Source organism: Manis javanica, chromosome 6 (genome assembly GCF_040802235.1).
Source record: "Manis javanica isolate MJ-LG chromosome 6, MJ_LKY, whole genome shotgun sequence".
In the NCBI taxonomy this organism is placed as follows: domain Eukaryota; kingdom Metazoa; phylum Chordata; class Mammalia; order Pholidota; family Manidae; genus Manis; species Manis javanica.
This window is the reverse complement of record NC_133161.1, coordinates 32950175-32962995: the sequence shown is the minus strand read 5'-3', so window position 1 is coordinate 32962995 and position 12821 is coordinate 32950175. Positions and strand designations below refer to the sequence as shown.

General features: G+C 35.7%; 1 long non-coding RNA gene across 2 annotated transcripts in view; it reads right to left on the bottom strand.

The window, feature by feature from the left end:
• Positions 1-12821, bottom strand: part of LOC118974139 (uncharacterized) — a 457532-nt gene that overhangs the window by 429871 nt on the left and 14840 nt on the right. For both annotated transcript variants that reach the window (XR_012132176.1, XR_012132177.1), the window contains exons 2-3: positions 1689-1874; positions 555-703 (exon numbers count right to left, since the gene is read on the bottom strand). This is a non-coding gene — a long non-coding RNA (uncharacterized lncRNA). The remainder of the gene's footprint in view (positions 1-554; positions 704-1688; positions 1875-12821) is intronic.

Below are 12821 nucleotides of genomic sequence, written 5' to 3'. Positions count from 1 at the left end.
GCTCACGGGGGTGGGTCAGCTCAGTGGCTTTTGACCAATTCAAAACACAAGCTGTGAAAACACAAGCATTCCTCCATTTTACTTATCATTTGGATCCTAAGCTCCAATTCACTTTTTTCAAAACTTATTTTGGAGCCAACAGCGATTGGTAAGTGAAAGGCTACCTGGGGCTGATTGTCATCAGCAGCAGGGCCCCGCATCGAGGAGAATTACAGCTCTTGTTCACAAGAGTATGTTTATAATACATCTGAAATTGCCTGGCAGAGGGTCTTTGAGGAGACTGTGGAGCAAGGGTCAAAAGAGGTAAGAACATGGCTTGAAAAAGATACTTTAGTGATTTAGAAAGTTCTTTTGGGGGAATACTTTCCCTCTCTATTCAATCTTTTTCCATTCTTTATCAACTCAATTTTATTTAGGTATCTGTATATAAAGTTTAAAACCTGCTTTCTAATTCTTTTTCTATACAAATAACTTTGTGCAAGGTCTAGACTGTTCCTAGCAGCAGATCACATACTTTGCATTTCATATTCATTTAGTTCCTAAAAACAACTTACCTCAGACATCAGGCCTTCATTAGGTAACCCATAGCAAGCCGCTGTCTGACCAGGCCTGAGGTGTAAGATAGTGAAGTAGGCTCAGGAAGACATGGGTTGCTGTCCCTCGATTACCAAGTGTGAGATCTAGGGAATGACAGCCTCTCTGACTGGAAGAGACAGGTGTAACAAGTATTAAAATACAGATGCCACAAATTACATTTCACAACTACTTTTAAAATATTCTCACCAAAGAACTTCACAAATAGACAAATCTTGCGTTTTCATAATGCAAACATACAAATGATTCTATAGGAAAATCCTGTGGTTTTACTTAACAAAAGTGAAGATTACATATCATTCAACATATCATCACAAAGCTCCTTCTATTTGAAGGGGCCAAAGTCTAGATATAACTTGTAACCCCAATGAATTCTATGCCTGAGAACAAAGGGTAATTTCTGCTCAGAATCCTCAGTGGGTATGTAAATGAATGCTGCTGAAATATTCACAAGCTGATACCAATACAAAGTGAAGTGTAATAATCTAAATGTGCCATTGCTTTCTCCTACTACTAATTACTTGCTTTAGGCTTTTTTCAACAATATCTTATCTCCTTGCCTTTCCTGTACAGACTGAATGGACACCAAACTATGGAGAATCACTACAATTTCTTACTACAACTTTCAAGCATTGTCTTTACTTTTACTGGTTTGGTTTCTGCCCTGACAGTGACCAGTTAGCAGGATTGGCAGAAGTACATGGCCAAAGTCACTATCTGTATGGGCTAAATTACTTTTTGCTTCACAGAAATAGAAATCACTCTGACAAAACATTCACTGGTTAAAAGAAAGATCAAACTAGTGCACCTCAGAAGTTATTTTCACACAGACTAATAGGTAGTGCCATTTAGTGCATATATGACAGCTCACTGTCATTACCATCCTCTTAAATAAAACTCTCAATGTAATGCATGGACCTATGTTTTGTTGATACTTTATCAGTCCCTTGAGAAAATGTCCCCTTCTTTAAGGATGGAGTCCCAAAAGAATATCTCCTGCAGAGCATGCCCTCCCATTCAGCACATAATATATCCAGCACTTCGCTACTCTAACCTTCAGTCTCCATCAGCCACAGACTGCCATGTCTACCTACCAGCTCAATAGCTGCTGACTTGCTAAAACTTTTGAGGACACAGAATGAAGTTGATTGTCTCAAGTCTTCAATGCAATGAAGCTTGGTGGTGTTTTCACTTTGCAGGAAATAATTCTTTCCACTGTTAATGTCGCCAATCTGCCTCCATCTCTGTTTCCTCCAAAGGACTCAGACTTACTGTTTAAGCTGAAAGGCAAATCCAAAGAATATTTACAGTATTAACTCAAAGACAGGCTCTCCTTTGGACACAAAGGGCTTGTGTCTGGCAAAAGCTTGGTGGCTAGCTTTCCATTTTATCAGGACAAGTTTTGTCCTTAAGTTTCTCTTGAAAACTGGTCCCTTATAGACACACTCCTCTAACACTAATTTGACAGGCATAAACCCATAGGTTGATTCAGCTTATGCTGGAACCACACTTGGGGCCACCAATCATTAACTTTAAGAATAACTGAGAATAATTTTCTTGTTACTTATTTTATAGGGCTTTCAATACTATTTTTATATGAAAATAGGCCTTTTGGAAATCACTTAAATACATAAAAATAATAACAGTAAATACAGATATGGAGATGTATGAAAAACCAAGAATTACCACCCCATCTTATCCTTCCTTTACAACAACCTCCCTTTCAATTCATGGAAAACAACTTGAAAACTGGACTAATTCTATTCACAAAGTGACATTCTCTAAATTATGCATGAATGGCAGTAATTAGGAGAATTAAAAGAATAGATGAAATTTGGGGAGGAACCTAAATGTTATTAATTTATAATTGTATTATTAATGAAGAAATATAGCATAGAATAGAGATTTGCTGTTATTAGTAAATATTGTACCTTGAATACTCATAATGTTTGCAACTGTGCTAAGTGTGTTACATTCTTTTTCTCATTTAATCATCACAAGTAACAACTGACAGGTGCTATTATTATCTTCATTTCATAATAGAGAAAAGTGAGTCTTAGGAAGGCTAAATAATTAACCTGAAGTCAATCAAAGAGCAAGCGGAGTAACTAGGACTTGGATAGAGGTCTCCATCCAACTCCAAAGATTTGTATCTCTATACTCAATCATCATTTTCATCATTTGTTCATTCACTCCTTTATTCCATCAAAGAATGTTTACTTAGCATCTTCTAGGTGGAGAGTTTTGGAGTTGATGTTATGACATATACCAGAAATTATAAGACAGCTCTTGTCTTTAAAGAATTTATATTATTTAGAAGGCATATGATCTTTGAAGGACTCACAGTATCTAAGAAGTATATCTGAATAACTGTATAATTATCCTGGGTTGCATAATAATTAAAACTTTTTTCTACTCTCCAAACACTAACATCTTGGAAGAGATCTGGAAGGACTGGCAGAGGTCCCACTAAAAAAAGTATAATTCAGAGCATAAGTACAAAGCAGATGTAGTGGAAGATTTATCCAGAATTAAACCATGCAAGACTTGAATGGGTGGATAAATGCTCAGTATTTTTTGGAGCAGCGTCAGTTTTGTAGAAGAAAAATTCAGTATTTAACTAAAATACAGAATAATTCAAACAGACTATTAGTTTTCAGACTTAGAGCATTCTCATAAAAAGGCATTTGTGGGGACAATCTAGGATAAAGGATAGTGTTAAAGTAGGAGTCAGTTAAACTGTGGTGTCAAAAAAATCTGTGTTTGAATCCTGGTTCATCCATGTTTTAGGCAGAAATACTTAAATTCTCTGGGACTGTTCTCACATTAATAAACTAGAGATGATAATAATGGTATCCACTTTATAGGACTGTTGTAAAATAACTGAGATTACATATGAAACATTTGACATGAGGGAGATATTCAGCACATGGTATTCCTTTTACCATTGCTTTAATCTTAGGCCCTTTTTCTTCAGGAATGTAAGTATATACAGTTAAGTATCCTTGACTCTCCTCCCTTCCATAGACGAATTCCTATTAAAACTATACTTGATCAAATTAAAACAACTTTATGATAAAAATAAAATAAATTCTAGATTATAAGGTATTAGTCTCTCCTAAAAGAGTATTCAAATTCAACTCAAGACACCTGATTATCATACTCAGAAAACAGATTTTTCTCTTTTTTTCCTACTCTTCAAAACCAAGTTTACTGAGGTATAATTTACATATAGGAAAATTTATCTTTTCTTAGTGTACAGTTTTATGAACCTTGACAAATGCATATAGTCATGTAACCACCACCAAAATAAAAATATAAACAGTTTCATCACCCCCTAAATTCATTCATGCCTATTTATGGTCCATCACTAACCACATCCAAAGCCCCTAGCAACTCTGGTATACTTTTTGTGCCTATGGTTTTGCCCTCTCAGAAAGTCATAATGGAATCATCACACATTATAAAGTAATCTTTCTAATTTGCCTTCTTGCACTAAGCATAATACATTGAGATTCATCCATGCAGTTGCATCTATCAGTCATTCTTTCTTTTTTATTTTGACATTTCATTGTTTGGATGCACAGACTTTATCTATTTGAAGAACATTTTGATTTTTACAGTTTGGGTCAATTATGAATGAAGTCACTAAAAACTTTCACTTACAAGTATTTGTGTGAATACAAGTTTCCATTTGTCTTAGGTAAATATTTACAATTGGAATTGCCAGATTATATGGTCAATGTAGGTTTAACTTTATGAGAAACTGCCAAACTGTTTTCTATAATGGTCAGTTTTGCATTTGCACAAGCACTATATGTGAATTTCAGTTGTTTCACATTCTCAACAGCATTTTTTTTAAATGGGCATTCTAGTAAGTGCAAGGCAGTATCTCACAATGGTTCTAATTTACATTTCAGAAATGACACCCAATGTTAAATCTGACCGGTCAGCACCCCTATCTCACCTGTTAAATGTTTTTCATATCACATCTTTATTACTTCTCACAATTTAAGGTAATGAGAAATATATTAAGGTAATGTAAACCTTTGTTAGATGAACAGTATCACACTGCCAAACTCAACTATTCAATTGAACTTCAATATTTCTGTAGATAGCCTTTACTATAAAATTTTGCCATTATTTCTACATTGCCATTTAGTGTTCCTCTGATTTTTTTTTCATCTGGGACTATTGTTTTCCCAACCAGATTTTAGTCTTCAAAAAGACAGTGAGTTAATGATATCTATGTTAAATTTATTTGTACTAAGAGCCTTATTCCACAAATGCTTGTGGAGTCAATGAGAGTATTAAAGTCACAACTATGCCCTGCCCTTCTGCAAGCTAAAGTTACTGAAGACTGAACAGAAAAGGAAACAAGAGAAATAAGTGTTAAGGACATGACAATATTTGAGAGGCTAAGGGGAGAATGGAAAGACCTCTAAAGAAAGTTGAAGAGAAACAGCAAAGTGAAGTATAACACAAAGTAAATAAAGAGGCAAAGGGAATAGTAAGGAAGATTAGAACAAATAAGCAAAGGGAATATTGAAAACTATAAGTAAAGGATAATTCATCACATAACAGGATACAACTGAGAAGCAAATGAATATGCCAAAAACATTTGCATATGAAAACATCTATTTTGTTGATAATATTTAGTTCTCTTGGTCTACAAGTTATTTTTAAGTTAAATCAACCCTTCTGATGGACATGTAGAATGATGGATGAGTAATACATTACTTAATATATTTCTAGGGATAATAATTGAACAGATCCTTTTTTCCTATTAACAAATATCCTGAACTTGTCTTAAAACTGAAAACATTAATACAGACTTTAAAACTGTCAAGATACTACCATGTAAGACTAGCGAGACTACAAGGAGACCCTGTGTTCCCCTGATGGCTGTTATCTCAGCGCTGTGGTTTTAAACACTATTAAACACTGAACAACAACCCAACCACTACTCTGTGTATTTAACAACTCATTCAGTAATTCCCTTTGACTATATGATAGCATGTCACATTTTGTCATGGTCAAAAGTGAATTACTTATGTGCTCTTCACATCTGCTCTAACTTGTTTCTTCCAACCAAGTAAAAGACAAGTCCATTCTTGTATTTGCCAAAACCTCAGAATCATTCTTCACTCCTTTTTCTTACATTCCACTCCAATCCATCAACAAGCCAAAATTACCAAGTAAAAGACAAGTCCATTCTTGTATTTGCCAAAACCTCAGAATCATTCTTCATTCCTTTTTCTTACATTCCACTCCAATCCATCAACAAGCCAAAATTGCTACACTTTTAAAATACACCCAGAATCCTACCACCTCTTATCACAATATTGAAAACTACCATCCTCTCTCACCTGAATTATTGCAATAACTGCCTAACTGGTGTCCCTATTTCTAATCATGGGTCTATGGGCTTATCTTTGGGCTTATCTCTTAGCAATTTCCATCTAGCTTATTCTTTTCTAGCCACACTACCTTCTTCTCTCTCCTTGGAACATGCCATTCAAAATCCCCAACTGTAAAGCCTTGACAATTTTTTTTCACTCTCTGAAATTTCTCCACACACATATATGCATGCTTCTGTATGTGTTTTCAATCTCCTCCCAAAGAACACCTTCCTTCTCAGAAAGCCTTTTCCTGATCATTCTGCAGAAATAACACCTTTCTCCTGTTTATCTCCATTCAAATTATTCTGATTTACTTTTCTTAATGGCAATTGCCACTGCCTTACATTTTATATATTATATATAAATGGTACTTGCCACTACCTAATATTTTATATATCATATATACATAATGTGTATATATATTATATATACATTATATATTATATATATTATATAATTTATTTTATCATCATCTGGGATTCCCCACTAGAACCTAAGGTCCACAAAGGAATTATAGCCTACTTGTTCACTACTAAATCATACAAGAAGAATGAGGGGGCTCATCAAATGTGGCAAGTATTTGTTAAATGAATGAATGATTTTTAAGAGCCTTAAGTAAGGTCACAAGTGGTTTGGTGGCCATATGAACCCAGCACTTTAATTCCAGATAAGTGCTCTTAACCATTGCTTTGTTGATCCTAAAAATGCTATTCTAAAAAACATGAGTTAGGCCAATTTTCCATCATAGCATTTAATACATGGTTAATTACTGAAAAAAATGACAAATATATTTTTATTTCCAGAGTTTTCTCAACTTCAATTTCCTCAATGGTTGGTAACAGAGGATGAAATCTGTCAACAATCACTGATGATTAAACATCCAACTTGAAAGCTACTTGGTATTTGGCATAGTAAAGGATAAATGATGTGACTGTCCCCAGAATTTGCATAAGATGCGGCCTCTACTATTCATTTCTACAACACACCTATAGTGTCCCTTCCTTCCTGACCCTGTGGACAGCCTGACTTCCCTTCTAAAATTCAGAATAAAAAAAGAGGGAAGAACGTGAGGCAGTAAAAGGTATAGAAAACACCAAGACAGACAACAGATAGAACATCCAATATACAGATAGAATATAGACAGCATCTATCAAGTAAAGGTTGCTTAAAATTTCTTTTGAACAAACTTCAGATTTCCTTAGGCTGACTTAAACAAAAGAGCCAAGGCAATGTTGTTTTCATTTCTGTCCCCTTCCTCAGTGTCCCACTTCTTTCCTCATCCACACCCTTGAGTGTTTAGTTGGGTCCAGTCAAGGTCAGCAGCAGATGGACAGCTGGAACTTCATAGAAATATTAATATGTAGGTTTTAATACCCAGGGAATTTTTTTAAGTAAAACTAAATTTATTTTTATGTGCAGAATCCCTAAGTGTGGTATGTAAGTAATCCACTGGGTAGACAAGAAGAAAATAATAGAACTGTTAGGTATTTTTAATTAGTGTCTAATAAAATCAAAGAAATTAAGTTTCAGTGATAACCCATAGTTTTATAGTAGTAGTCTATATAATTTATTCTAAAGAAACATACATAAATTGGGAAATAAGGTAAAGTGACTTTATTGATAGCCTTCCAGGATTAGAACAGACTCGACTGAATTTTCTTTTTCTGACTAACAGATCACCACAATTTTAACAGCTTAAAACAACATATATACGTTTCTACAGGTCTTGAGTACTGGCACAGTTTAGCTGTTTCCTCACCTGGAGCCTCAAGTAGAGAAGAATCTGCTTTCAAGCTCACAAGGCTATTGGAAGTATTTCCTTTGCAGTTAGTTATATGACTGAGGCTCTCAGGTCCTAGAAACCTTCCTGCCATGCAGCCCTCTCCATAAACAGTTTCCAATACAGCTATTTGTTTCTTCACACATATAGGGGAGCAAAATTGGCTACCCCAAAATGTGTCTCTTCATCATGTGGATTACTTTAGAAATATTTAAAAACTGTAAGAAACAGGAGACTCAAGCAGTTTTTGTTTTGTTTTTGCTTCCCCTGTGTCGCGACCCTTCAGGGACCGAAGCAACACCCCCAAGGTCTTGATTCTTCTCTAGGCTTTATTGTCTAATCTCTCACGGCGGTTACAGCAGTTGTCGGGAACCTTTTTTTTCCCTCCCGGCGGGCTCCCTTATATTCAGTCACCTAACCAATCCGGGACAGTATCACGTGTGACCTTTAAGTGGATAGGTGTCACGCGCCACTCTAAGCGGGCAGCACGAGCTGTGCACGGGTACGGAAGTCTGCTGGGCCAATCCCCAACAGGGAAGAGGGCGTTGTCCAGCTAGAGTGGGGCTCAGCCTCGGCCGTAGGCTGGGCCCCCACACCCTGCTGCTCAGGAAGGGAGCTATCACCATAGATAACTACAGTATAACATGAGTTGGGTATGTAGATAGGGAGGAATGCAGCAAAGTCTGTTGTTACAATTCCTTTCTATATCCCATTGTTTTTGTATGGCATAGCAAACATATGTTTACCAAACATTTAGTCTTTTTCATCTTCCTGTGAATTGTGTTCCTTCCAAGTCCCATACCCCTAACCTCTTCTCCTTAGACCAGAATGACATACGTACCTCATTATGCCTGACTCTCTTTGTAATGTCTCATGTTTATGTGGAATCCCGTTATGAATGCAATTAAATTTGATTTTCTCTACTTAATCTGTCTCATGTCAACTTAATACTTAGACCAGTCAAAGAACCCTGAAGGGCTGAAGAAAATTTTCCTCCCCAACACAGCCAAAAGGAGAACCTCTGATTCTAGTCTATGAAGGCAAAGTTTAATAAAATAAAATCACAAGAGTAACACCCCATCATCTCTTCCATATTCTATCACTTAGGAGTGAGTTACAGGTTCTACCAGCACTAAGGGTTTGGGAATTATAGAAGGGTATGGTTCACTGGGGTCACGTTAGGATGTGTCTTCCACAGAGATCATTCTTTCAAAGGAAATCTAAAGGTTTAGCTTCAGAACACTAGGTTTAATTTTAATTTTTTAAAAAACATAATTATTATGTGCCTTTTCTCCTAGAAAACTTTTCCATCAACCCAGCTCAATTCTATTCACTTCCAAATTTGATTTCTTCAAAATTTTGTCCTAACTTCAGACTGCATTAAGTTATACTGGTTAGTGGATGCAAACAAGTGTTATGAGGTTTTAGGTCTCTAATAAATACACAAGACATGTTTGGGGAAGTTTGGGGGTCTCTGTAATACATACATGATTTAAAGACATTAATCACCTTCCTTCCCTTTCTGTGCTCCCTAACATATCCCAGTCCGGAAGTGGAAATTCCACATCTTGCGTAAGACAAAACGGGAGACAGTGGGGGCAACGTAATGTTAAAACACAAAGCAGTAGTCACTGACAGAGTAAGAATTAGACCTCAGCATTTGCAATCCTTTATCCTTTGTTCATTCCATTAAGTCCTACTGTTTCCAATTACTAGAAGAAATCTTTGAAGGAAGAAATGATCTTCAAAATAAAAATGAAAGACTTTTAGATCAAAATAAGAATGCAGCCAACACTAAAAGCTTCCAATGTACCATCTGGATGAATAATTCCATCTGGAGAAGTGGGGTTTTTTTCATTTAAAAATTTTCAAGGTGGGTCATTAGATCACTTACCTTTGTCCAACAGTGCATTAAAGGGGCTGGCTTCCCTGGATCAGAATTCTCAAGAGAATGGGAAATGAAGCTCAGTTTACAAGTCAACTCTATACAGCTGCTTAAGCCTCAGAAGCAACTCTTTCAAGTTGATTCGTTATTTGTTTTCAGTCTCGAGAAGTTAAAAAATTTTAGATTATATACTAATGCCATCTGATCTATAATCAACCCACTGTAACTCAATTTGTTTGATAACAAAAGCACTTTATTCTATTCCATCAATTTCTTGCCCTTTTTCCTTCATATAGTCAGGTGGAAAAGATGAAGGAAAGGAAATTGTACGCCACAGATAGGCAAGGCTTGTTAACATGCCAGGCAAGGAATACAAGAGCAATTTACTGAATATGGTCTTTTCCCAGGACAAAAGTAGATGATTGCAAATGTTTTGAGAATATTTTCTTCAGCTTCAATAAAAAGTCTGCATTTCTCAAGAAAAATGGTAAAAATTCTACCATTGCCTCTGTAGAAGATTCTAGGTCCTCAGTCACTGAACTCTGATACCCACAAGCACTTGTCTCTACTCCAGCAGGTAGTGTCTCTCTGCTGTACACAAACACCATGAGACAAGATAGGTTGTGGGGACATACTGAGAGTGGGAATACAAGGAGGTGCTGATTAATAAGAAAACAGTGAAATTCTTTACCTCCTTCCTTTTGTGTAGATAACAGCAATACAAAGATAATGGCAATATAAGCTTTTGTTACAGGCAAATCTCTGACCTGCTATTGCCATATTTGGGTCTGTTTTAAAACTTTTTGTCATTTCCATTCATATAAGGCAAAGAATAAAAAAGGAAGTTTGGCATTTCTCATTTCATCAGTTAGCCAAGAACAAAGTGAATTTGTTCAATATTGTAAAGTTCACATGGTGAACACTAAGATATTTTTCAGGAAAAGAGAGTGTTGGTTAAATCCTCTGTTATATTATGAGCACATTTTAAAATAATAAAAATGATCTTTAATCCTGATTTAACATAATTTCAATAAATTCAAACATATTTGTTCCTCATTGAATTTTAATGTCAGCATTTTATAAGTGAAATGCCAGTGTTTTTCTAATTGGTTCTCAGTTGGTTTTTTTAATCATCAATTCTATGATACATTTTGGGAGTTCAGTGTAGGGAGTACACACACATTGCATTCTGTTGAGTTTTTTTTAAGTCCTCCTTAATGAATTCTTAATTACATTATTCAAAAGATCCATTATTCAGCATTCATCTCACTGCTAAATGAAAGCCTTTACCTGACATGTGAATGAAATGAGTCTAAATGCTTTCCATGCCACCTAGGGATTCTCAATAGACTTCTAGCTTCACGGCAGCAATAGGCTTCATTTCTGTTTTAAACGTGTATAGATTGTTTTTAGAGATGGGGAGCTATGCAATAGTCTACTCATCTGAGTAGCACTTGACTTCCACTATATTCTCAGACTTACTACCTTGGTCCAGAAAAACTGCAAAGGTCAAACGACAAGTGGAAATTTAATAAATGCCATACAATATATGATAACCTGTATAAAGATATTAGAGTTATGTGCCCATCATCTAAAACATTGACTAATTTCAGACGAGGAAGGTGCACTTCCTAAGAGCTCCTTGTAAAACCTTCCCCTCATTACTTCTCATCATGAAAAAAACTGCTAAGTAGTGGCAAGAGGAATTCAGACAACCTTCAACAGAGAGCATGATCTTTTTTTTGCTTTTTAATTCACTTCCATTTCTTTCAACAGACTAACACATAGTGCTGCAAGTAAGAAACAGTCTCAGGTTTTATTGGCCTCTTAAATTCCTTTCTAAAAATGAGCCATTGTTACTAGTCTACTTATCAAGCAGTCCCATATCTCCAAATGATATCCCAAGAAGGTATTTATCAAGAAGGGAAACTGGAGTACTCAATAGTTCTGACTGGGCTCTAGAACTTCCTCTAGTTCTATAGAATATAAGCAAACCTGCTGATGATTGCAGTTTTAGTGAAAGCAAAATAGTTTTTTCTTAGGTTTATTATAGGTTTAGTGAAAGCAAAAGATTCACAGTCTATAGAATCAAATGCAACAAATTCAGAATCTGTACTCTCCCTGCCCTCAGTTTCACAAAAGAAAGTTAGCAAGAGCATTAGGTAAGACAAATTTACTTTTGCTTTGCTTGGCCAGGCTTGGTTTTGTGTTGATTTTCTAGCATAACATAGTATACTGAAGACAACCTCACTTGCTTTGCTAGGCTTGGGTTGTGTCTTGTGTGCATGTATATACAGGTTCAAGCCCTATGTCATGGTCAGCTACAAATAACTGATTGACTACATGATTTCATATCCTTGCATCTAACACTGAGTTGACAAAAATATGAATGAAATCTTTTGGATCCCCAAGTCAGTCTAAAAATATCATTCTTAGAGGAAACCAGAAGTCAACAGTATATGATTCAGGACTCTCGTTAAAGATAGGAAAAAATTTATCTGGGCAGAAAAGCACTATGTTTCTCTTCCATGATTATTTTTATAACAACTGCCACTGTAGCCAAAATTGGAGAAGAAATTGTTCTGCAATTGCTGCACAGAGTTAAGTACACAGAGGAGAAATTTCAACATAAAATTACTCCAAACAGGAGGGTTGCTGTATTTTAAGGGGAAATGTATTTTAATGTTGCCATATTAACATTAGCTAAATATCTTGAAAATCAAGGATATACACATTTTTAAAGCCAGTGTTTGTGTATTCGTAAAGAATACAGAAAAAATGGCATTCCATAATGAAATAATGAGATGTGTCAAAGAAATGGAACACCATTAAATTCAGAAGCCACAAGTGGAGATCTTCCCATTTTTTTATTAAAATTAAAATTTAAGATTATTACATCCATGGAGAGTACAATCTTAAAATATATTTCTGATGGGCCAGAGGTGACACTAAAGGTGTGGCCTTGGAGTTGCTCAGACTCTAGTCCCGGCCAGATTGTAAAAAGGAGTGAAATGTTGAGGTCCTTAGAGTCAGCCTCATTGTTTGTGCTTCTTGCAATACTTCCTAGCTGCAAAAAGAAAAAGAAGAAAATCTATCCTTTAGAACACATAGAAATTTTAGAGGAAAGCCTACATTAATCCCCTCCTCTGTCGGCAAAGTG